This window comes from Toxorhynchites rutilus, chromosome 3 (assembly GCF_029784135.1).
Source record: "Toxorhynchites rutilus septentrionalis strain SRP chromosome 3, ASM2978413v1, whole genome shotgun sequence".
In the NCBI taxonomy this organism is placed as follows: Eukaryota; Metazoa; Arthropoda; class Insecta; order Diptera; family Culicidae; genus Toxorhynchites; species Toxorhynchites rutilus.
This window is the reverse complement of record NC_073746.1, coordinates 270,349,604-270,377,096: the sequence shown is the minus strand read 5'-3', so window position 1 is coordinate 270,377,096 and position 27,493 is coordinate 270,349,604. Positions and strand designations below refer to the sequence as shown.

At 37.6% G+C, this 27,493-nt stretch overlaps 1 protein-coding gene across 9 annotated transcripts in view; it reads right to left on the bottom strand.

Annotated features, from left to right (window-relative positions):
• LOC129772795 (extracellular sulfatase SULF-1 homolog) overlaps positions 1-27,092 on the bottom strand; it is a 154,689-nt gene extending 127,597 nt beyond the window's left edge. The window contains exons 1-2 of one of the 9 annotated variants that reach the window (XM_055776254.1): positions 27,000-27,092; positions 24,447-24,744 (exon numbers count right to left, since the gene is read on the bottom strand). The gene's annotated coding sequence lies outside the window, so the exon portion shown is untranslated. Of the gene's footprint in view, positions 1-24,446; positions 24,745-26,717 lie in introns of all 9 variants that reach the window. The other 8 variants (XM_055776256.1, XM_055776250.1, XM_055776248.1 and 5 more) reach the window with 8 other exon arrangements.
• Between the last annotated feature and the right edge of the window lie 401 nt (positions 27,093-27,493).

Here is a 27,493-nt window from a genome sequence, read left to right as displayed (position 1 = left end):
AGAGTTATTAACGCCCTTACAACCCAAATGTAAAGCTCTCGTTTTCGAATTGTTGAACTCACATTCACATTCCAGTACAAAAAAGAAAGAGGTAATTGTTATAGATGATAATGTCCAGTATTTGGAATTGGAAAACGCGGATGCTTTTCAGGTGACACAATATTTACGGACCCTGAAACAATATTGGTGACCCTGAAACGGTGAGCGATGGTTTGCATGGTTTTGTTGCAACTCTCTTTGGAAAAAACAATTTCAAAATTTTAAAATCCACTCCCAGCTTCAACGAATTCTGAGACCAGACAATGTATATCCCCTTTTATGACATGCGTATTCCGTATAGGATTGGGCGATATTGGATCGATATGTAGAAGATCGATCTTTTCCATTTCGATTTTTTGAATCGTTTCTTTGAACCGTCATCCGGGGGCAAATTGATCACCGGGATGAAGTTGATCAAACGCACTAATGGAAACAAACGGAAATTTTTGAAGGTATTATTGAATTAAATCTAAAATGCTTTTATATGAAACGTTCAATGATCACCTGTAGGTTATTTTCGTCAATGGTTCCTGTCGAATCGCTTATTAAATTGCATAAAAAATATCTTTCTCTGAACCACATTTTCGTTTGCGTTTTTAAGCATGGTGAGGAGACATATTTTCAACGCATGAAAACGATATAGACACTCAACATATTAATTCACACTCAGCTAATTGTTCATGAGTTGAAATGGTAATCAGATAGTTTCAATTACTATTAAAACAAGTGAGAAAATCCATTTTACAAAAACGCACCACAAAAGACAACTTTTTTTTCTTAACCAGACAACAAATGTTGCGGCTCAGTCTTCCCGGAAACGGATGAACCGAATTGGACACGACTAGTTTCATTTGAAACCACATTTGTTTCATTTGAGAACTCTTTAAATTTTTATCGGAATCGGCCCACGGGTTCCGGATATATGGCGGGAACATGTTCAGTGGCCATAAATTCCAGAGCCCCAAAGAAACACGAAACCTGTTGTTCGAGAGTAGCACGGTTATCCGGAGTACGACCCTGGAAAAGAGATTCTCTCATCGTAGCTACTCGCAATCAACAGAGAAACAAAAGTTAACAAATCGCACATCACAACAAAGACTCTTATGTGCGAGAGGAAAGGAGCGAATTCGTCGCTTTGCTGTTTGCTCCTATTGCCGCTGTGATTCGGTCGAACAGCTGAGACGATCACAACAATATATTCACCACTTTGCCGAATCTGGAACCCAAGAGAGAATGTTAGTCCAATATGGTCCATCATGGGAAGCACTTGAATGTTAATTTGAATATACGTTTGTGGATTGTCAAGAGCTGTATGGAAGCCTGTAAATGTTATTATGTGAAGTGTAATATGTATTGTAATATTGTGAGTGAAAATACTGGCGTGTCAGGAATAAATGTATTTCGTAAGCTCAATGGTGTGAAGTGTTTCAAATTGATATGGAACAGAAACTGTGGAACAGCTAATTGTCATCGATATTGCATAAACTGCAAAACAATAGCTGGTAGGATAGAAATTTTGCACGATGTTGGTGCTTGGTGTTTTTTAAGGACTATCGAAAGAGTCCAAGTACCCAACACCTGTCATTTGGAGTAATCAATTCATCATTTTCCAATACTAGCTTATTTGTCACGAATTGAGCCCATATGGATTCACTGAAGTTACCCGGATATGTTCCGAATCAGATTTCCGGGGGGAGGGAGCTCATTATGACCAGAACCGAATCCCATCGTGCGACATATCGAACTTCATGGTTTGTCGACACTAGCTTGAAGGGTTTATGGCCCAATTGGGATAATCCGGACGGTCTTCGAATGACCTGCAGCTCAAATTTCAGATCAAGATATGAGAAAGGCACGACTAAACCTCTAGGTAGATTAAATCAGTTTTGGTATCCTCAAATGTTTGAATTATCAATCATATTACCATAGCTAAAGAAATCAGTGAATATGCATTTTCGTGCATATTACACTACAAAATAATAAGAAAAAATAGATTGACCAATTTCAACCCAAAGGTATGTTTCGAAATTTTCCGCTAAAAATTTTCCAAACTAACGTTTAAGGAAATTTTTGAACAAAACATTTCATAGCTTTTTGTGACCTTGTGATCATTTCGGAAATATTTATATTTTTCTGAAAATCGTGATCAATTTGCCCCCGGTTTACGGTACTCGCAAAAATGGGGAAAATCGATCGTTTTTTCTTTCAATTTATTTTTATCTAGGAAAAAAAATAGCATATCTGTTTTTCAGCACAAAACGAAATGCTTTTCGCTTTTTAAATAGCATTATAAAATGTTTATTGAAAGTTCGAAGCAAAGACGATGCTTATACAGAATAAGTAGATAAATTAGAAAAAAGCTTTTTAATTTCCAAAGATCGATTCAGTAAGAATTGATTCTTTGGTACCAATTTAATCAATGTATCGATTCCTACACCGTTTAGAAAAACCATTCATTAAGGTCGATCTTTTTACGAAGATCGCCCAATCCTAATTCCGTAACGCATATTTCGTTACACATAATTCTTCCAATGAGAAACAGACATAGCAACAATATACCTTAACTAACCCTCAGCTTCAACACATAGTGTTAGCTGATCGCTGTCTCGAGTGGAGCTGAATTCGACTCCGGAAACCGGGCCAATTTAGGGAGTGTATCGAAAAGTAATCTCAAATATTTGAAACGTTATGACTCATAAGCGGGTGCATATTTTTTGAACGTGTATTCACAAAATATTTTGTTTACTTGCCAAAAACATAAGAGCAGGTCACTTGTTTCCTTTTGCAAAAGTGTTTTCGAGATGTCGCGAGTTGAATCGGAAACTAAAAACAAAATTGCAGGTAAAGTGCATCCAGAAGGATGTTACATACAATCAAATCGCGGAAAGGGCCAAACTTTACCGGGAGTGTGAACGGTTTGCTTTTCTCACAAACGTAATCACTTCGTCCTCCACTCTCATTTTCGAAACTTTGAACTTACACTTCAGTAGAGTTCATCTAATGCTATACATTAGAAATGAAACGGATATCCGGTAACTATCCGTTATCCAGAATGGGCCAATATTTTCTATCTGGCCGGATTCCGGATATTAAAAAACTATATATATATATATATATATATATATATATATATATATATATATATATATATATATATATATATATATATATATATATATATATATATATATATATATATATAATGTCTCATTAACACAAGATAAATAATAACACAAAATTCATACATAATTAAAAATGTTTTTAGATTTTTTTTCAAAATTAAATTAGTACTAATTCATAACATTAATTTATGAACAGTATTCAAAATTAATCAAAATAATTATAATAAATAAATAATTAATTTTCAGCAGTTGATACTACTTAGAGTTTAGTAACCACCAAATGTAAGGATTGTTTTTGCGATCGATTCGATGTGATTCCCATCACTGAAGACAGTCCAAAGTGTTAGTGAAAATAATTGATTGATGTTCTTTACTTATTCAAATTCATATGACTTACTCTTACTCTTACTCTTACTTACTTCAATATTGTAATAGAAAATCCTTTTAACAAAATCTGTACAAGATTCCTTGCAGAAAACATGATACTTTATTAATGGATATTCATACTAAACGAAAAATTTAATCACCGCTCCTTATTCTTATGTGAAAACGTGTTCATTTCTCCCCAAAATGAATTCCACTTTTGAAACAAGCCGATGTCAAAGCATTACAGAATCGACCACCAGGGATGCTGTTATGAAATGAGCAGTGATACTCGGATTCTGTGTTACTAAAACTTTAGACAGACCTAATGGCCATTTAGCTACACTCGTCCAAATTGCAATGTTGAAATGATTGAACAGACAGGTGACCAGCTGAAAAGAGACCATTGGTGACGGGAACTTTTTCACCCGTCTCCCCAATTGTGCACCGAATGGTTCCTTCGCGTGCATCCATTTTCCATCCATGTTGGATGGAAAAAACGAAACACAAACGGAGCCATAAAACCAGTTTTCACAAATTTGTCGATAGTGGTACCGGTCTCGGCAGATCAATTGGTTCGCTCAAAGTGAGAGCACGGAAAACATTTTGTCTTCGAAAGATACGCGCTTAGGTGTGACTGCGGCATTGATGTGTCGTATTCGAGTGGTCCTCTCTCCCTGGTCAACACTCGCGTCAATCGATTTTTGACTCTGGGTCTCGCTGATAAGGGGGCTGTTTTGCAGTCCGCAAATTTTTCTGATCCTGCCACCTGCACCACAGAGGATGATAATCTTAGACTTAAGGTTTTTAAATATTATAATACCGTTTAAGTGGAAATTCTTGCTTTTTTGTTCATTTCACCATGATAAAATTCAGACAGCATTCCAATAGATTATATATGGCTCATTTATTCATATCGATAATGTCAATTCGATTGGATCACTAGCGTCTGACGCCGAGTCGCAAAGATGTCAAGAAAACAATTGACCGACACTATTACATTAAAAAAATGAAAATGAGATGCGAATTAAAACAACCCAGTCAACAATCTGTCGTAATGATGATGAAAATCATACTAAGATTAATTTAGGTCAAATTGTTGCGGATGTCCAATGACAGTTCTAGCGAGGCATATTGCATTGGAATATCGCACATTAGTCGCCCATTGCTCGGCCGTTGGGTGAGAAGCCAGCGGACAGAACCAAAACGGTGAGTGCACGATGGTTTATCATCAAAATCGAGCTGCTGAACGTGCACGAATAACTAATTGCCGGTTATGATTCTCCGCGCGAGGTGGAATTCGAATCGGACCACTCAAGAGCGAGGGATCGGGGCTGTTGCAATCGTGGTTTTCGTTTGGATAACGTCAGCTGCGGCACGAAGGATGTGACTCGTGGTGCAACGGTAGAAAATGAGCGCCATAACAATTTTCAACAAAATTAACAATCTATACAAAAATCTCCTACCTCGCCCAGGAAAAAACCCCGCGTAATTTGTAGCCACATACTTGTTTGACCAGAATCAGCGAAATTGCCGCCGAAAGAGCGCATAATTCTTCCCCATTATGCAACTTCAGATAATTCGATACGCTGGCCACGTTCACTGACCATCAATTTAGGAAAGACGAGAAGAATGTAAGGACTCAGCTAGAGTTAGCACTTTTACGTTCTTTGCATTGTTTCATGTCCAGCTAAGACCTGTAGAATATTTCACAAATGTTCGGTCGCAAAAGTCAGTCATGTTATTAATTTCAACGTGAATCAAATAATGAAAGATTTTAAACGTTTAAAATTCGAATTCCTGCTGGAAATATTTCTACGCATCTATCACAATAGAGATAAACAAAACAAAAAATATTGAATAATTGTGTCTCCTAGTTGCAAAACCAACCAACTCCACAAGTTTGAGAAATTCTTTTTTTCGGTTGTTTAGATACATTTTTCCACTTATTGGTAGTGAGAAACAGCACCAATATCGATCAATTCCCTATGAAATACGCGTTTGAAAATCATGATGTGCTGCAAAACAGGTGGCATGTTGCATCAGAAAATCGTCTTTCCTGCAAAATTTCCCTTTTTGAAGTTGGCCGGTTTTGCAACTAGGCGACACAATTGTAAAGTGTACCAAGCATTGCAGAAACGCGCCAAATCTTACATTTTGATTGATTCAATTATGGCTCCCTAAGAATTGTTGTTTAAGGGGGTAGTACACTATAAACAACATAGAAAGTATGTGATTTTCGCGATTTTTTTCAAAGAGAAAATAAATTACTATGATTAATCTGATATCACAGTTCTGTTAGGCATACATTATTTAACAAGCAAAAAATGAATTGGTGTCAATTGGACTGTCCCCTGAATAGCTTCAACCGGTGTGTTGAACCCTTGCAGTCAAAACCATGTAACCTGGTGGGATTTCTACAAGTTTTTCTAGTGGACCGGTTTCAATCAATGTTTTTATACGTAATCTTGGATAAATTTTCTGTCATCGTACGCAGGATTATTTCGAAATATTGATTTTTGACGAGATGGCGAATTTTTTTAAAATGGGTTTTTGCCTCAAAAATCGAGACGAAACATTCACCAAAATTTCATTTTTAAACGGTTTTATTTAGCTTTCCCTGTAACCTGTTTGTATGTTTGTAATGCAGAAATCTTGGATTTGCATTTTTCATAAATAATAGTGAAAAATGCAAATCCAAGATGGCTGCCACTACAAAATGGCGGACTGTATATTTTCTCAAAACCTCATTAATATGGGTATCAAATAAAAGAACTTGACTAGAAGAATACGGTTATTTATGAAAAATGCGAATCCAAAATGGTCGCCACTACAAAATGGGGCAATATATATATTTTTTCAAAACTCTATCAATATAGGTATCAAATGAAAGGACTTCACTAGCAGAATACGATTATTTATGAAAAATGCAAATCCAAGATGGCCGCATTCACAAAATAGCAAATTACTTTATTGAACGGTTTTATTTGGCTTGAACTGTTTGTATGTACATTAATAGAAATTTGACCAATAGGAACTGACCGAATTTATAAAACACCTTTATCTTTGCTGTCATTTTATAACCTTGAAAAATCTAATTTGGCCGCCGCTACAAAATAGCTGATTCCATATCATCTCATAAAAAAAGGTTGATTGAGATATGTGTATCAAACGAACGAACTTGACTTGGAGAACACACTATGTATTTTCTGCAATCCACTCAATATCGGTATCAAATGAAGTTATTTGACTGATAGTATACAGTGCAATGGTTTTATTGTAGAGAAATATTGTAATGAAACAGATAATGTACTAAAAACTAGAAAATAAAATAAGTAAAAAAAAAACTTTTTAAGTTAAACGGTTTAATTGGGATTACGATTTTATTTTAGTCTTATCAATGCCCTAGACTAATGAAGGAGAGGTGTGATAACTGCTAACTGCTACATGCCTAATTATTTTCTAGCTTTTAGTACATTATTATGTTTAATCCCAAATAAACCGTTTAACTTAAAAAGTTTTTGTTACTTATTTTATTCAAAACTAGCTGACCCGGCAAACTTCGTTCTGCCAAAAATTTGTTTTTTTTTATCAATACCTTAAACATTTTCTTACTACAGGCAAGTTCATGAGTCCAATCGCAGAACTGTTCATTGATTGATCTTCTAATCGACCCCGTGGAATTTACATTTTACTAAAAAATTCCTAGTACTTCTACCAAAACTCATCATTAAAATATCAGATTATTTTCAGAGACAATATTCGTTCAAGATTTTTCAACTACTCGCAAATAACATGATTCTCCGTTACATGGAATAAATGTTTGATACAGAAAATATGATAGAATGAAGACAGACCCCTCCCTCCTTCTTCCCTTAGAGAGAGGGGAGGAGTGTCTATTCATCATAGAAACGTTTCGTGCCCCCTAAAATCTTCACATACCGAATTTGGCTCCATTTGCTTGATTAGTTTTCGAGTTATGCAAAAATTTGTTTTTCATTTGTATGACAGCCGCACCTAAGAGGGGGGAGGAGTGTCGAACCACCAAAGAAACATTTATTGCATCCTAAAACCTCCACATGCCAAGTTTGGTTTCGTTTGCTTGATTAGTTCTCGAGTTATGCAGAAATTTGTGTTTCATTTGTATGGCGGTCCCCCCAATTTTACCAACCCAATTTTCATGTCGATCGGTTCAATATTTTCCGAGTCCATAAGCATCAGACAGACAGACAGGAATCCATTTTTATATATATATTCAAAATATAAAAAAAATCCTACTTACGATGACAGTAAATTCAGTGGAGAATCTGGGAAAACCTTTTTCATCAAAATCGGATGGACCGTTCCGGAGGTAGAACTCCCACCAGTTAACAAAACCTAGCTTCGAGAAAAACGCGTTTTAAATTTTGGATCTGCGTTCTTTACGCAAAGACTTAGGTCCACTAATTGGCTTGTAACTTTGGTGCGGAGCATCGGACAAGCCTGGGACAAAAAACTACAGTAAAGTAGACATCCCAGAGAATACTTAGGCCAGGAATATTTTTTTCAGATTTTTCAAGTTTCCATAGTGTGCTACCCCATTAAAAGAAGCATGTAATACGACGGCGAATGAAATTTACAAATACAGCGCGGACTCGATTATATACAGTCTCCGATTTCTTTTCACTGTATATAATCGAATCCTGTCTATAACCGGCTCAAAAACTAATTTTGACGTAGGACTACGTCATTCATTTCTGTACCGGGGTGTAAGTTCAAAGTTTCGAAAACGAGAGAGTGACGCTGGACTGCAAGGTTGTGAACGTTAATACCTCTTTTCTGGCTGAACGGAGTAGTGGTATGATAATCATTTCATTCGAAAGACAAAATGTCCACGAGTTATATGATTGTTAATAATTGACCCGAAAACTTGTTTCAATAGCTTTAAAATTGCTTTGAAAACAGGCTATTGAAATCATAACAATCTAGCTCATTGATGATGATTGCCTATGTGGTGATCAGAATGTGTTCCTGAACACGGACGCGAAATCCGTCACCGTCACCGTCATCGCAAATACAAGCAGGCAGTGATTTCTTTTACTTTTACTTGCAAATGCGCTTGAGTAAAGTAAGATTTGCGCATTGGGTTCCCGTGAAGCAATTAAGATCAAGAGCATCAGTTTCTATTTTGCGATTGTGTGTAGAGGTCATGAAAATCCGTCGGAGCGAATTTGTTCGTTTTGGCATACATTTGGAAAATCGATTGGGTGTCTCGTGATGCAATCGCAACCAAGAGCATCAGTTTCAATGTTGACACTGCGTGTAGAGGTCATCATGGAGAGGTCATGAAAATGCGTCGGAGCAAATGGATTCGTTTCCGTATTTGCAAAAACGATTAGGTGTCCCGTGATGCAATCGCGACCAAGAGCATCAGTTCCTATTTTGCCACTGCGTACAGGGGTCGTGCCGTACCAAACAAAAATGGCACAGAAATGGGGTACCATTGCACAGCGGTCATCCATTTTCAAACATTTTGTATAATATTCTCACTCATTGTTGAAATTCGGCCCTACGCATATGGTTTACACGGGATTTTTTCAATAGCATACGAGTGTAGACTGATAAGTAATGCACATACACGCTTGTAGAAAACGAACAAAAGCAAATAGCAAGGCAGGGTAAAAAAAACAAATCTAAACCTTCAAAACAAACTATATGTATTGCTTAATGGTCAAGTTAGTGAATTCGAATAACATTTTGGAAAAGAAAATTGAAAAGTTGGTGATTTTTAATGGGCTATTATGAATTCTACCCCAAAAATTCATATTAAACTTGCTTGTTTCTATCAAAATTAAAAATCTCTAACCACTCCACAATTCGTTCTTAGACACCCAACTTCTATCTTGACATTCAAGTTAGTGGATTCGAATAACATTTTGAAAGTGAAAATTGAAAAGTTGGTAATTTTTAATGAGTTATGAATTTTACCCAAAAATTCATATTAAACTTGCTTGTTTCTATCAATAAAATTAAAGCTCTCTAACCACTCCGCAATTCGTTCTTAGACACCCAACTTCTATCTTGACATTCAAGTTAGTGGATTCGAATAACATTTTGAAAGAAACATTCTCGAACTTTGGGTCGCAAGCGAAGATTTTTTTCCTTGGTGAGTGGAAGAACATGTATTTTGTTTTTGACAAATTTAGTGTCATGAGATTTTGTTGAAAATACCTACAAAGAACAGTCAGATCATTTTCTATATTTGATACGACGGTTCTATTGTCACAACATGGATAAAAAAACAGGAAGTGGGTTATATCTATGGTATAACCGCAAGGGTGACGTAGGACTATCGTTGATTTAGAGATCATTTGTTTGAATCTGAATTCATTCTGAATGAATGAATATTTGGGGGACTTCGAAAACGAGAGCGTTACGTTGGAGGCACAAGGTTTTATGCATCCAATATTGAATACGGAAATATCCTACTGATGGGGAAGAATATTCTTCAGAAGCTATCCTGTTAATTGCGATTGATTGAAAAATCACAAAACCAAATGTATTTGGTCACAGTGTAACATGGATAGAAAACATTCAAATAAACTCTTTCACATGAATGTATTTTTAAATTCCCAGAGGAACTGGCAGATTATTTTCCGGATCTTTCTCGATACTGAATGGCATCCAAACGGAAAGAATTCCGTGCGTGTATGTGTGTGTAGCGGCTACTTCGATGGTCACCTTCTCTTCTCCTGAAGGATCGGCTTCTCTGTGCTCCCTCACAGTTTCAAGCAAACTGCTTGCGTTTCAGGGCAGATCTCGATCCTTCGCCGTCCAGCACCCTCAGCAACGATGTTGTCTTGTCGATGTCCTCACGAAAAATGAATGCGTCTCACCACCAGAATATCGCTTAAGTATGCTTTTCGTGTATGATTGAATCGAGAGAAGGTGTGGTTTACGATGGCAATTTGGAAGGCAAACTAGAGGGGAATGAACTCTTTGAGCTCGGAACATTCGGCGACTGAGCAATAATCGATTGTGGGCGCATACAATATTGGATACAGAAATATCCTACTGATGGGGAAAAATAATCTTCAGAAGCTATCCTGTTAATTGCGATTGATTGAAAAATCACAAAACCAAATGTATTTGGTCACAGTGTTACATGGATAGAAAACATTAAAATAAACTTTTTCACATGAATGTAATTTTAAATTCCCAGAGGAACTGGCAGATTATTTTCAGTAACTATTAGATATTTCTACATTTTCCTCGATACTGGAAGCCCACCAGTGGTTAATGCTAACTCGGTAACCATCTGTTAATAGCACTTGATTAAAACATATTTGGTCACAGTGTTACATGGATAGAAAACATTCAAATAAACTCTTTCACATGAATGTATTTTTAAATTCCTAGAGGAACTGGCAGATTATTTTCCGGATCTTTCTCGATACTGAATGGCATCCAAACGGAAAGAATTCCGCGCGTGTATGTGTGTGTGTGTGTGTGTGTGTAGCGGCTGCTTCGAGATCTTCCCGGGGAACCGTTTGTGGCATCACTCTCCTCCTGATGGATTCCCTTCTGGCCTAAGGTGCACAAACAGGCTCTTGGTGACACCGTTCATCCGCGCTTTCATGATAAACGAAGAGCTTCACCACAACAGCGACAACATGCTCCAATCGCTGTTCAATTAGAACCAATCGCTGTTCAATTAGAACTGAGTGGATTTCCGAGCGGCGCTCGCTTATATACCGATTGGTGATTTCAATAGCCTGTTTTGAAAGCAATTTTAAGACTATTGAAACAAGTTTTTGGATCAGAAAGTAACAAGTATAGAACGCGTAGACATTTTATCTTTCGAATGAAGTGTTTATCATACCATTTCGTGCAGTTGTTTAGGAGCTATTAACGCTCAAAATCTCGGTCTCCAGCGTAACGCTTTCGTTTTCGAAACTTTGATTTTACACCCCGGTATAGAAATGAAAGACGTAGTCCTACGTCAAAAAAGACGGGTGGGTAATGTCGGGGACATAACCGGAGTGACGTAGGACTATACAAAGGGGACAGCTTTTGCTAAATATATATTTCAAATATATTGTTTTATTTTCTTCTACTTCGTGAATACCTACCTATCTACCTGAAAAATGGATTAGTTTACTGTTTATTCTTTATGAACATGTTGGGGGTTCTGAAAGGAACCTTTGGTGTTGTGTTTTTGCCTTTTTTTTTACAAACTTGATTCTTGAGTTTTTTTTCTGAAGGCTTTGTACTTATGTTCAACGCCGGGCATCTTTCGGCGTATGCACATATCGTACAATCAAAATGATGGCTGTGATAGGGAATGCATAGGTGGTCATCAGCTCATTCACTATCATATATTTCATTATTGAGCATATTATCGTACCTTAAACTGTGGTTTCGGAGACGAATGAATTGTAAGATTTGTAGTCTCCGAAAACAAAATTAATAAAATGAAACAAAACTGAGGTCTTGGAGACGAACTCTACGATTTTTCGAGAAATAAACGAGCTATAAGCGTTCTGAAAAACCAACAGTAAATACAGGGACGGATGACCTTCGGATTAAAGTCCTTAAAAATAAGAACAGAGCAGCAGGAAATACATAGCTCATCATATTGCTCCTTAGTTATTTTTCTATACAATGCAGATGTAACGTCCGTCAATTTTCAACATCAGTTATCAACCAAAGAAAGCAGTTCTTGCTACCGAGAAATTTCGTTAATGCCATCCTGCATACAATGTGTTGTAATTTGAAGCCACTTTCAATTCGGAAACCATGTATGGGTTTGTGAAAACTGAATGATCAATTTAAAAGACCTCAGCCACCAATAAGCTCAAGAACAAGCATAAACAAAATAAATCGGTTTATATTATATGTCATATTATGTCACTTTAGAATGCATTGTGAAATGTATTGTGAAAAACTTTTAATAACTCTTCTTTCAAAGGTTTAATGGCCCTGAAAAGCGCCGTGGTTATGGTGGCTGGTTTTGCCACCAAAGCAGTCTGTATAAACAAACTTTTTCCTTCTTCTACCTGCTGCCGTTTTGCGATTGCGTTTGCCACTCGCTGAAACTAGTTGTTGCCACCGAACCGAATGTGCTCTGTTCTGTAGGCGGGTTTTCTTATTGTCGTGAGCAGCTTTGCAAGCCAACTCGAGCACTCCGGCGGCCGAAATTCTATAACCGCTGTTAGGTATACTGGTGCTCCGGCACCAATCCGTTGATGCGATGTGATGTGAAACGATGCCATACAACCACACTGATTTACGGTTTGAAAGAGAAGGATATATTTTTCAGCGGGTCCGCGCGTTTGGTACTTGGCACACTCACAGGATAGAGTTAAATCAGCAGACTCAGCCAAAGGGGCGAGTCCAACGAGACGAACGAATTACGATTTGTTCGCTCGTTGGATTCACATGCAGTTGTTTCTAACAAGGTACCGAAGACTAGTGGAATAATGGAAAAGCCGCCAAAAAGTTCGGCACGGCGCAGAAGAATATCTCGGAAACCGACAAGAAGTAGGAGAAGGAATCATATGCTATCTACACCATAAGGTGCTGAATCAGGATCATTCTGACACCGGTTTCTCATCGAAGGCGATGAGCGTCATGAGCTTCGTCAATGCATCTTTGAGCGTATCATAGCGGAAGCCCCGGGTCTGACCCACTACAATAAGCGGTCAACCATTACGGCGTGGGAAATTCAGATCGCAATCAGTCTGTTGCTGCCCGGTGAACTTTCATGCGGTTTCCGAAGGTACCAAAGCGATGAAGAAGTATACCAGCTCCAAATAAAGAGCGTTTTCCGACTGCTGATTCGGAAGCAAACACTAGAAAGGGTCCTTTTCAGGACCACAAAATCATCTTTAATCTAAAGAATTTATTGATTTGTTATCACTCGATATACCCATCTTGTTCGGCTAAACCTTCCTGTTTAGCGATTGCGTTTGTCACTCGCCACAGGATTCACAGTTGGAAAATGTAAATTAATGTACTTTCAATCTGGAAGCAATTTAAGAATTGGTGAAAATTGAATAATCGAGAAAGTCTCCAACCATCAATAAGCTCAGCACAACTGCCAAATTCTCAAACTCATCATATTCTGGCAAACAAATTATGAAAAAATCAATTTGTGTTTTATTATTATTCTGGACAATATTTTAGAATGCATTGAACTGTATTTCGTAAACTCTTTTTTGAAAGGTTTAATGACCCTGATAAGCGCCGTGTTTTATGGAATGGTTCCAATTTAGAAAACTTAGTACTCGTGGTTTTGAAAAAAAAAAACCATTTCGAACGCCCTCGATGCCGCCTTGTTCTGGATTTGCCACCAAAGCAGATTGTATAAAGAACAAACTTTTTTCTTCCGCTACCTGCTGTCGTTTTGCGATTGCGTTTGCCACTCGCTGCAACTGCTTGTTGTTGTCTTGATGTCCACCGAACCGAATGTGGTTTGTTCTGCATGCAGGTCTTCTTATCGTCGCGAGCAGCTTTGCCAGCCAACTCGATCATACGGCGGCCGAAACTATATAACGCCGGCTAGGTGGACTGGTGCACTGGTACTAACGCGCTCGGCCTAGCTACCCTTGCGGAGCAATTGGCGGATACACATACGGGGAACTGGAGACCAACACTGTTCGAGCGGGATTTTGCCTTTCCCTTCACTTTTCCTCCTTTGCCATGTCCAGACATGGCTGCTTGTGTTGGTTTGTTGATGTGATGCGAAACGATGTGGTGTACGGTTTGGATGAGAATGATCGTTACGGCAGCGGAGCGGGGATTTTTAAGCTGACTGGCTGGCTCGAGAATTACGCATGTGTGAGACTGCGACCAATGTTTCGTTCATATTTTTTCTTTTTCCTTTCCAATCGTGCTTCATTGTATTTCGCTGCCGCTCTGGTTGCCCGTTTTGGTCGGTACGATTTGAGGAGCACAAAATGGACCAATCAAAAATGGGCACATAGTGTATTTGGACAATGCTTGTTATTTCACAATTATTCAATTATTTATCTCCGGTTAGACGTAGTCCTACGTCAAAAATGCTGTGTCGTCAGCAAACAGTCTAGCAATTCCTATCAATGGCAGATTGCCGATATCATTGATGTACAACAGAAACAACAGGGGTCCAATATTGCTGCCCTGTGGTACACCAATGTTTATTGAATGCATGGCACTCTTGGCATTATTCAATGCAACATATTGCTGTCTAAATTTCTGCCCGACGAATGGCTTTTTCAAGTTTGGAAACAAAAAAAAAAGGCACACGGGGCCAAATCTGGAGAATACGGTGGATGGGGCAGCAGTTCGTAGTGCAATTCGACCAATTTGGCCGTGGCGACGGCGGAATTTCCATTTTTTACATTTTTCTAAAATCCGCGGACACGCCCGCTTCCACACACGCTCAAAACAAAACTACGAGTCCGATTAAACTGAAATTTTGACAGTACGACAGTTACGAGAATGTACTACACGATAAGTAATCTCTCTTGCGATACTGACACCATCTGGCGATGAGGCTAAGTACTTTTCGGACCGCCCTCGTAAGTGTCGGTCCCAGCTCCCAAAGATACTTGTTGTATAAATATAAAATAGTCAGAATTTATACAAAGTTATCACATTTTGGAGGACACCCGAAAACAAGCCGTATATATTTTTATTGCCTTTCTTCTTGTAACTGTCAGTTGCAGTCAGTCAGCGTTTTCCTACCAAAAAGCTCAACGTCGGCCCCTAAGGGCTCAACATGTAACGTTCTCATGAAAAAGTTTTTCCATTAATAATTATTTTTGCTGCGAATGTAAATTGTAAGGTAAGATATACATTACGTCTCCACTAGGATTCAAATTCGAATAAAGTGGATCAAACTCAAACACTTCGATCGGTCAGGCATCGAGGCTTTACAAAGTCACTCTCAAGGACAGCTCGTCACTCAATAATGAATCTACTGCAGATCATGATACGCTTCATTCAAGCTGGCTTAATATATTGATGCTTTCTTTTCGCGCTCAATACAGAAGAAATCTTCTTTTTCGTGCACATTCATTTCGCTTCACGTTCTTTCATTTCTTTCTTCAAACTGAAGAGAAGTTATCAATTGTCATTCTCAGATCGAATTGAAACCTGTTTTCTACGAGGAGATTCGATTCAAATGATGGTTTCATTGTAGTGTTGAAAGTTACTCACTAAAACAGATGACATGTGCGGTAGACCACTATGAGTAAGCAGTTGCCAGAACTCCAACGGTGCTCCAATATGTGAGGACAACGGGCTCAAAAATCATGTTGGGACAGTTGTGCTCAGAATATCAACATGAGACAATTGAACTTGATGTTGTTTTTCTAAATACTGGAAACGAACAATATTTTTTTGACGTAGAACTACGTCTTTCATTAAGGGTGCCAAATCAGAAAACAGGTCACGTTTTTATGAAATAAAGTTAACGTTAATAACTATTTTTGCCGCGAACGGATTTTGGCGATTTACATACTAAAGGAATCAGAAATTCCGTAAGATTTGTTTAATATGCTAAACATTAGAATCCCTTGGTTTGTAAATGGTTAAAATTCATGAAAACTTTAAGCGTTTCCATTTTCCCATACATTTATTCCATTCATTTGTGTGCTTTCCCGAACAGAGCTGTCAATAACGAGCAACTTATCGACGACCAACGGAGGGGAAATCGTAGGATTCAAAGTCTCCGTGAGCAAAGGAAAAGTAGAAGAATGAAGGGGAATACTTGCCTAGAGTATAAACAGTGGATCTCGCTGAGACAAACTTTCATTCGGCATCGGACTGTTGAGCAATCCAGTTCACTTTCCTTTTGCTGCGCTTCGATCTAAGATTGGACCCCACCAGTGGTAATCCAACCTGGATATCGTCGTTTGGTTTTTCTGTTTCTGTTTTTCAGTTTTTCGCGTTATTCGTATCGTGTGTTTTTTTCCGCGTCATAAATTGGACGCTTCGCGTAGTGTGTGATGAGTAAGAAGAAGAGGAATGCATGCTCGAGCCCTGCAAAAAACGAACGCATTGCCAGGGGCAATAAAATTTCGAGGCAAGCGTCATCTAATGATGCACGCGATGTTGGTGCAGTGAAAAGCGCTCACACTGAACCGAGCCCTCGCGAGTGGAACACCGCATCGAATAACAACGGAGTAGGCAATTTCGGCGCGTCGGTCGAAAATGTAAACGCCGTTACCCAGGCAGCAACCAAAATCAAGCTCCCCCCGCTGGTGGTGAAGGCGGTCGCTCTTGACAAACTCATCAGCGAATTCGCATTGATGGGTGTTACAGCAGAATACAAGCTGTGTGGCATAATTCAGTCTTTTTTCCAAGCAGTTAACATAGTTTGTTGGTGCCTTTGAGAATGCATCAATGCATTAAACTGACGTTATGGCGAAGCAAGCGTTGAGGTTGTGCGCCGAAAAATTATTTGGGAAATACCAAGCATCTTGAATGTCTTACTGGAATGTTATAAGTTATTTGGGTTCGCGTGCCAGTCGAAAAACAGCCTTCAACTAGGATTGCATTTGCTCTAATATTGACCATAATGAAGCATTGCTACTTCTACTACTCGAAAAGGTTGTTATTAACAAAAAGAGTTTATTTCACTTGTTTCGTCACCAAGAAAGTAAATGACGTTCTGGAATTTTGTATGTGATTAGGTTTCGCTTGCCAGTAGCAAAACTTCCTCCACTAAGGGTGACAGCTGCGCTTCTCTCGAGCATGAGAAAGTAATGCAACTTTGTTCCATGCCAGTAATATTAACAAAAGCGTTTCTTTTGAGAATAGCGTAAAATGATGAGAACTATTTATTTTTCTAGTAGTTTCAAGCCACCAATGTATGGCTCTGTATGCATGCTATGGCGAACGCTTGTTTGGCGCTTGGTATACGTTGTACGAACGATGCCTAGAGGTGCGATTCCTTTGAGGCAATACTTAATAATATGTAGCATGATATTTGATACTTGCAAGTGTTGCCATTGTTGTTTTTTCCATGCGGTGCCAAAGATATATTGATGTAATTATGAGATATGGAATAATGGTGCAGGTGCAACATGTATATAATCGAGTCTATTTCAATTGCGAAAAAGGCCACCGGAATAGCGTTCGAGGTATGACATAAATTGCGACATACGATCAGCTAGTATATTGTTTTGCGAGGGCATGAATGAATCATCAATTACTTATTGTCAACTGATTCTACAATGAAAAATCCATTTCAGAGATTATTCTACTAAGCAATTGTTTCAAAAATTTCACAACATCATAGAATAATATCCGAAGGTATGAACAAGCGACTTATATAAAATAACAGTGTAGTTCTACGTCAACAATGCGTTCGTATTTTGGACACAACCTCCTATAATTTTTTTTGTTTTTGCGAAAGGTTATGCATAAAAAATTGTAAGGGGTTGTATCTAGGACACGACCGCATATTTTCGACGTAGAACTACGAAATTATATTATGAAATCCACTTGTTTACCACTTCGAATATTATTTTAGAATGCAACGAAAATTATGTAATAGATTATGTTCTTCGTTACAAATAAATTTGATGAACGTCTTTTTACGTTTGATATGTTGCCTAGGACTACCAAAATATATGAACAGAAAAAAAATTAAAACGATCATTGTATTTTACATTTCCCTCATTATCATTGCATTATCTCAACCGCGAAAATTCATTCATTTCTAGTAATTGCATTATCTCGAACTCTCTAGTATTGCATTATCTCGAACCGCGAAAGTTCATTCACCTCTAGTATCTGAAATGGCGATTTTCCCAGGCTTCTCAGTACAAAACGAGTACAAAAGTACTCAACACCGAAAATTACCCGACTTGCATGTAGAGACGTCGGTTAATCGTTCGATTAATTCAAATAATTGAATATCTGAAATTATAATCGAATAATTTTAAATCAAAATATAAATACATCGAATAATGGTCACTGTAATCGCGATTAATTAAAGAAGGGATTTTCTCAAGGTTAATGTATTTTTAGGCTAAGAATTAGGCTATATAATTTGTTTTTATACAATCATCTAACATCGACAACCCGATAGACCACGCGAGCGGAATGACAACGTGATAGTTATTATTTCAAGAAATAAATATTCGTTCGATTAATCGAATATTGAAAGACAATCATTCGAATGAAACGAATATTGAAAAATGTCTCAAAGATTAATCGATAATCGAATAAATGAAAAAAATAGACATCACTACTTGCATGTATATTTGCAAAGCGAATTCCCACAATTTGGAAATCCGTGTAAGGGAAACACAGCTCAGTGGGGAAAAATACCCCCGACTTGCATGTTTTAACGAAGCGTATTCCCACACATTGATTTTGAAGTCCGTGTTAGGGAAACACAGCTCGGTGGGAACAAAAATACCTCCAACTTGCATGTTTATTTGCAAAACGGATTTCCACAGGTACATCGATTTAGAAGTCTGTGTTGGGGAAACCGTAAATAGGGCCAATCAAAACTTGGCAGTTAGGGTGTTTAGATAACGCTTGACATTTTACAGTTATTCAATTGTTCATCTCATGAAAAACAACATTTTATTCATTGTGATAGACGCGCAGAAATATTTCCTATCACTTTATGCAAACATCTTTCCAATCTGCTAAGAAATGTTCGAGTTATAAGCATTCGAAATACGGGTAGGGTTAGCACACAGATCGGCAGAACATGTATGGGAATAAGGAAGTTCTTCCAGTTTTCAGGAATTTAAACCGTTTAGAGATTAGCAAATTGTAATGTATAGCATATCAAACAAATCTTAGAGAATTCCCGATTCGATTGGTATGCAAATCATGAGAATTCGTTCACAGGGAAAATAGTTTTTAACGTTAACTTTATTTCATAAAAACGTGACCTGTTTTCTGATTTGCCACCCTTCCTGAAAGACGTAGTTCTACGTCAAAAAATCGTTTTATTAATGAATGAGTGATCTGCAACGCCTTACCAGAATATAAATCCCATTGTTATTAGACACAGTGTACATGGGTGCCTTCAAACGTTTTTTTATTTGTTTGAGAATTAGTTCGTTTTTCCAAACCAGAAATGCGTGCATTAGCCCTGCTGGAAGCGTGACATAAAATTCTTGAACTAGAATCGATTCATTTGTTATGGATTTACAACAAATACAGGGAGGGACAGTTATGCCTAAAATATCAACATGAGATAATTGAGCTTGATGTTGTTTTTTTTTTAAAGCTGGAAGCAAACAATAACATAATAGCGTTTTTCCGAAAGATTAGGCATAAGAACATCGAAAAGTGAAAATTGTTAAGAAGTCACATGGGACAACTATGCATAGAACGGCAGTATAACTAATTAATCGGAAATTACCTTGAGTGAAGTAAAAGGAACAAATAAAAAAATCTCTTTCATTCATTAGTTTCGAAAATGAAAAGATTCGCATTTCTCCATACGTTTATTCTGTGCTTTTCTGTGTTTTCCAAATACCGTGATTAACGAGCTCGAGCAACGAAAGGCGCAAAAAGGGGTTTGCCGTAATCGTAACATAACAAAATAGCAACTTTGATTTTGGGATCGAATGAGATGTGTTTCCTGAGCCAAGATGATAAAGCACGTGTTGTAATGGGCCACTAAGCAGGCACCGATTAATGCATCTTGAATATCGCGTTAATCTACAGCAGGTATTCTCAAACTATTTTGAGCAACAGACCCCTTTTCCAGAATAAAGTGATACCATCGACCCCTATATTCAAAATTCTTTGAAAATTATCTTTATCTTGTTCATACAAAATGCTTACCAATCCAAAAACTTTGCGTTTGGTTAAGTGAGTAAACTTGACATTATTTTCTCAATCAAATAGACATAAAATTCAGCACAGTAAAACCTGTTTTTGTGCGATTTTCTGTTCTTGTGCGGTTTTTTTTGTGCGGTGTATGAAAAGAAGCATATTTGACGAAGTTATCGTCCGTTTAGTTTTGACGTAGGATTACGTTTTTCGGGAACATATTGGGGTACAAATTGAAAATCGAAAATTGAGCACATCGTGAAAATTGTCCAATTTCAAACGCTTACTACTCAGTCATTTCATGATGGATTGATGAAATTTTCGCGTCAATCGATTTCGGCACTCCATAACAATTTTTTATATTGAAGAAAGTAACGTATGTCATGAAACTAACTATCGAACAATTGAAAAATCTCAACCCCAATCCTAACGGAAATACCCTCTTTTGATTGGTCGAAATTGACGACACATGCGGCGGGTCCCTAACAGAGACATCAAAACCAAGCAGCCTGGGGGAAATCGGCATTGCAAATACATAAAAGAAGGAGGAAATTTTGTTCCTACCGAAATGTGTTCCCTAACATGATTCAACCAAGGAAAGCTTATACGGCGAGAAAAATTGTAAAAGTGATGAAATATTAGAAAATTTTATTTCTCATATGCTCTACATATAGTATAGTATGTTGTGTTATTGTTAGTCCAATTTAAATCCGCATTGAGTTGAATAAACACTCAGAAAGTATAAATTATAAAATAAAATTACCTTTTCCATTTCTAATATGTTTTCTCGATGTTAGAGTAACAACTTTCTACTGATGAGAAAAATTGATAATTGTGTACGGTATTGGTAATTATCTTATATTACATTGGTGAGTTTTTTTCTTTATTTAATCCTTTTCATCATTTCATTATCATTTATTTCACAGGAGGCATCTCGTCTAGGATCACAGAGAGCGGTTTTCATCATATCTTATTCCACTTCGACATCATTTATTCAATATGCACCATCCAACGACTGTTTACCATCCTTCTATCATCATCACTCGGTAAACATTGGAGGTGAACAAACAATACCGAACAACCAAACAAAACGGCCTTTTCAGGACCATCAAATCATTATCAAAGAGTTCACCGATGTAATTTTTCCAACATATCCAAAATCAACAGATAGCCTGACAGAATCCTACGTCAACTAGGCGGTCGTGTATCGGACACAACCCTCCTGTGACTTTTTTTCGATAGTTTATATGCGTTACAATGCGAAAAAAGCATTTTTGCGTCTCAATTATCCATTTCTGAAATCATTCCTCTCCTCTCATCAAATGCTCTAAGTTTTTCTATGTGTTTCTAAGTTTTTGCATGACATGATTTCTAACAGCAACACGTTTCGACATGCAACTAAAAGCACAAAACAGCCACGCGCAAACGAAAAGGCAAAGTGTCCCATCGCAAAGCAGGGAATTAAACGGTGAATGGCGTGGATTTGAGTTATTTCCATGGGGGAAACTTTTTTTATGCGGTCCCTATCTACCGCACAAAAAAAGTTTTTTTTTCTAAATGTGTACAGAACACGATTTTTCAAAGCTGTTGGTGAAGTTTTGTACGATTTTTTTTATGCGGTCCCTATCCCCCGCACAAAAAAAGGTTTGCCTGTAATTTAAAATGTAATGAATAATTATTAGTACAAAATTACAACAACAATACTTCCTATTGAAATATTGTTACTAAAAACTACAACAACAATACTTCCTATTGACATATATTGTTACTAAAAATTACTACAACAATACTTCCTATTGAAATATTGTTACTCTACTAAAAACTTGTGTTAATTAATCATGATCGTCGTTTAGACCTGATCGACCACCAACATCAGTTTTCGTTTATGTCAACCCCTGGGAAACCGACATCAACCCCAAGAGGGTTCGACCACTTTGAGGATCAAGGATTAATTAAACCCGTTCATAATTCGTAATTAATGTCGATGGAGAACTAGATGAGAACATTTGTTATAAAAATATCATAGATATTTTCGATTTATCATTTTAATCAATTGAATCTTGATGCAATATTCATTGCTACAAATGCTCCAAGACGCAGTGCATCCAACTGAGTTGAACGTTGGATGGCTCCTCTTTCCCGGTAGTTACTCCCAACCTCCCAAAATCGATGAAAGGGAATTAGTAGGATATTCAGCCGAGTGGTGTGTTCGTCACGTAAGGACATCCCAGTACCTTTTTCATGTAGTGAAATGTAACGACAGGAACTGTTGCATTGAACCAATGAGTAGTTACTTTTGTATAAATCATCATCAATTTATCATGTTCATGTTCATGCTAATGTTCCTCTCAGCTAAACGCCAGATGATTTGAAAGCACCAATCGCAACAGATGTGAGCATTGATTCTCCGTCCCTGCTCAAAATTTTATGAACTTGTCGTCGAAAGTTCTTCCGAAGTAACTACACCCAAAGTTGATTTTTAGCTCATGTTTTGTCATCCCGATTTATTACATTAACACTTTCGACGCCCCGTCACCCAAATATGGGTGACACTTTCCTCGCTCAAATTGAGTAGGATTTTTAGAAGGTATTCTATAGAATAGGCACCTAAATGTAACTATAGGATATGGAGAAAATAATAAAATCATAACCATAATATTATACTGTTTATACTATACTTTTTATCAATTTATAGTACGAATGGTTTGTACTGCAGTTTTTTGCAAAACTCCTATAATATGACTTTGGCATGTGTTATTATCATCAATTCGTCTTCAATCGGAAACAAACATTGCTAGATCATGTAAAAGTTATCTACAAACTAAGCTTGATCTTCATTTAATGGTTTAATCGCAAGTTGGGCTCTGCAAGAAATCCAAAAAAGTCGCGTTGGGCGACGTACGTATTAAGTGAGCGTGAACATGACAGAAAATGCCATGACTCACAAAACCGGTAAGCATTTGTATAATATATAGGGTACGGCAATATAAGATTAATACGAGCAAAACAAAAGACACGTTTCAAATAAGCATATAGTTCCCCTTCATGCTTGAAAGTGTTTTCTAAGAGTAAGATGTTTCGTTTTTTACCAACTTCAATTTGTAATGAGATGTAATATTATCACGCTTCTGCGTAACAGCATCATTAGTTAGGTGGATAGTGTGGTCGTGTGAAACAGTATATCATTCCAGCCGGCCTTGGTTCGATCCCCGTTGACGGCGTTTGAACTTTTTTTTGTGTGCAATCCCAAAAAAGACGAAAAAGAAAAAAAAAGATGTCTACTTCCATCCATACACACATTTTAAAGCGTTGGGGGACATACGACATTATTTGCCTATTTGACGCTTCAAGGTAGGAAATGACATATTTTCTGTCGAAAATTAAGTGCTTTCTGACAACGCTAGTTTGGGTGTACTTGTATATAAGGAAATTCCATATGAATCCGAACTGGGTAAATGTATAATTTTATACGTTGATATTTTCATCACTTAATAAAAGCTAAAATATTATAAATAAATTTCAAACGACTTTGACTTTTTGCACAGATTATGTAAGTGTTACGTAACTTGAAGGGGAGGTTTGTCTCGCGTTACTTATTGTCACATAGGAAGAGGATTTATAATTTACGCAGGGTATTTTTACAATGAGGAATCGATTCCTGTGATTCCTGAGACTCCTGTTGACGCTCGTAGCGAAAGGGTTAATAAGCCACAAAATTTAGAGGAACCCCAAGAAGAAATTACTCGGATTTTCAACAGCATCGAAGTCGCAATGTTAGAGTTGTGCATGAAGAATTTTGTGCACCGTTTAAAGCGCGTTATCGAGAAAAGGGGTGGTCACATCGAAAATGTCCTAAATTAAGCTATATTTTCTTTTTTTTTTTAAATGAAAATCGGTTCACTTTTGTAGAAGTAATTAAAATTTGTTACGTGGGCGCTTAATCTGAAAGACCCTGTGGATGATAAATAAAGTATTATCTTTAAAAACGCAAATTCCCGGTATATATTCGACAGAATGTATATTTGCTCAAAAGAAAACACTCTCGGCCCGCCAGACTAATGTTGGAGGAACCGAACCAGTAAATTGGACTCCCATGTATTAACAGAGTTTAAAATTTCTCGTTCATTCTACAATTGATCAACGTACCTTCTTCTCAACGGTGTTGCCCCTTAATCCGCTGCTCACATCAAATCATATACCACCGCCGCCCGCTGCCGCCTTCTCCTGCAGCTGGATGCTCCAAATCACAAACAGGTTCCTCGCTGGTTCTCCACTTTACCATAAGTTACCACCGAGCATGTTTTTTCATTGCAGTAATACCACAGCATATCATTCCTCAGCTTGGGTGCAATTATTGTCTTGGCCACTTTAGCGGCTAAATTCACTACACTGAGCACGCCTCCACTCACGCACTCACTTTTTCCGTTTTACACCGTCAGCTGTTCTGGCGTTTTCGATTTTTTCATGAAAAGAACGAAACAGTGTGCAATCAACCAGGTAGAATTTGATAAAAAAAATCCGCGACCAAACACACGTCTACTCCCTATTCATCGTTCGCTCGGAAGAAGCAAATGCACACCGTGTACGAAAGCGCAAGTGTAGAATATTGGTAGAAAATATACTCGCCCAAAAAATTTGCGTGCGAAGTTTTGAAACGCTATAACTTCTTGAAAAATTAACGAATGTAGATGAGATACACCTCATTTTTAAGCTTAAACTTTCAAGTTTTGGAATATTCTACGAACATATATTTATTTGGGTGCGTGTCAATGTAGTGAACAAAACTATCGGGAAGGAATAAAAAATAACTTTCTTTCAGTTTTTTCGAACTTTTTGTAGACCAATACATTTTTTTGCTATCCAACTGAATAGCAAATTCGATTAATCTTATCAAACAGCTTTTATTTGATTCCTAGAACGTTCCTGTGGGTGTCCCTCTAATTTTTTGTCGAGTGTATATGACGAGAAACAAAAATTAAATTTCTCAATAGATCGCGATGATGTTTGCATCCTTTCATAGGAAATATTTCTACGCATCTATCACAATAACCAAGAATTAATTTTTCTTGAGATAAACAATTGAATTATTGTGTGAATGTCAGGCATCATCTAAGTGTGCTAAATCACACGTGTTGATTGGCCCGATTTATGCTCCTCAAATTGTACCAACTAAAAGGAGCAATCACAGTAACAGCGGAATACTGTTTCCCCAACACACACTTCAAATACCAAAGAGCCTGGGGAAATCGGCCTTGTGGGTCCTTTGTACTCGCTTGCGTTTGTGCAGAACGGAATGTGTTTCCCTCCCACGGACTTCAAAATCAAAGAACCTGGGGAAACCGTCATTACAGATACCAGAGGCGAATGAACTTCCATGTTCAAAGTCTTTAAAGTATGAAAAGTTAAAGATATTGACACGGAAGAGCTTTTGTATTTCGGAATTTGTTTACTCATCACGGACTACAAACACAACGCTTTGGCTCGTTTTTTTTTGGACAGCATTGGATGACATGCCTTCATATCTTCAGCTCAACAACTCAACAAACTTTTACGCATATCGTTTGATGGTTAGGCAAAATGTTGATAACTATTTGCTGCGATCACGTCGATTGATTCATCAATATGTGTTCAACGTGCATGTCAAGATCGAAACTAAGTGTCTGAAATTCATCTAATTAAGCAAATTCGTGGTTCGAGAAGTACGTACACTTGAGAGATGCATTAACAATTCTTCCTTTCACATATTTAAATACGATAAATGAATGCAATGATCAAGGCATCATGTCATACGAAAAGGGTAACAAACGGTCAAATTTATTAATTAAATTTACTTGTGACGAAGAACGTAATGTATGACAATACATGAACTGACCTAACATGGGATTTGTTCCAACAATTAACTTACAATTTGAATATGTTAATTTCAATTGAATTCGGAAATTGTTTTATTTTATCAATAATATAACCAATTCAAACAAATGATAACTAAGCCAATGGCAGTCCTACGTCAACCTTGCGGTTATATCATATATAGCATATAACCCACCCATTTTCTATCTTCCATATATGTTACAATAAACGTTGATGTTCTAGCAGCATGTGTATTTTATGAACCATTAAATTAGAAATGATTTGACTTCTTTTTCTTATTGCTTTCGTAAATTTGTTTATAAACTGCTGAACACGACTAATGAAGGACCGCCAAGCCCTAATTGCTACAGCAAGCAGTCCTACTAGAAGCCAACAACCGATGAACGATTCAAAACAACACATTGCGCTTTCGATCCCCACACGCGTGCGATGCCATCTCATCAAGAACCGTGCCGCCACCACCGAGAAGACGTGCGATGAGCCTTGAATACCAGTAACATAACAAAAAGAACTTAACGAAAAACTATTATGTATATTTACGCATACACACGTAAAAAACACACGCAGCGGAATGTCAATATGAGCCCCGAAATGCCAACACAACCGCAAATGTGCAGCAGGCTGCCCAAGCAACGATTGCGTACCAGGCTAAACCGGCTCCAGAGTAAGAAAAAAAACGAGGCTTCACTTTACTACGAACTTTGACTTATGCTGCACGGTTGACCACACACGCGAGTAGATTCGTTTGTTTTCCTACTTTTTTAACACTGCACACCACATTCTTTATTATTGGGGATTGTTTTTGTTTTTTCGCTACTCAATACAGACCACATGTAATGTACGAGCAAACCACACATTACACTTTCGACCACCGCCGGAGGCCCTTGATCACCACACAACTTCACCCGACCACGGCAACACTACGACTGTCAGATGAAGATACGGTCGTAAGAACAAGTTGGTTATCCCTGTTCGAGCAAATGTTCGGCATCCGTCTATTGCTGACACTAACACATTCGCGTGCTGTGTGATGGAAGCAGGGATGCCAGGTTTGAAGACATGTCTTCATTTTGAAGACATTTGACCTACTGTGAAGACATTTTGAAGACATTTCAGTATGATAGCGTATGTGGGTTATTGAGTGATATTATTTCCATGAAATTCTAACTATAGGCCGAAAATATCGTCAAAAGAAGTAGGACTTTTGTCTTTTGTTCGCTTTTTTATCATTGTCACTTGTTCACTTTTATTCTTAGTAATCAACGGAGACTTTTGTCTCGGGGTTATTAACTTGCTCTTTTCAAACTTTTTCAAGCAGAAAA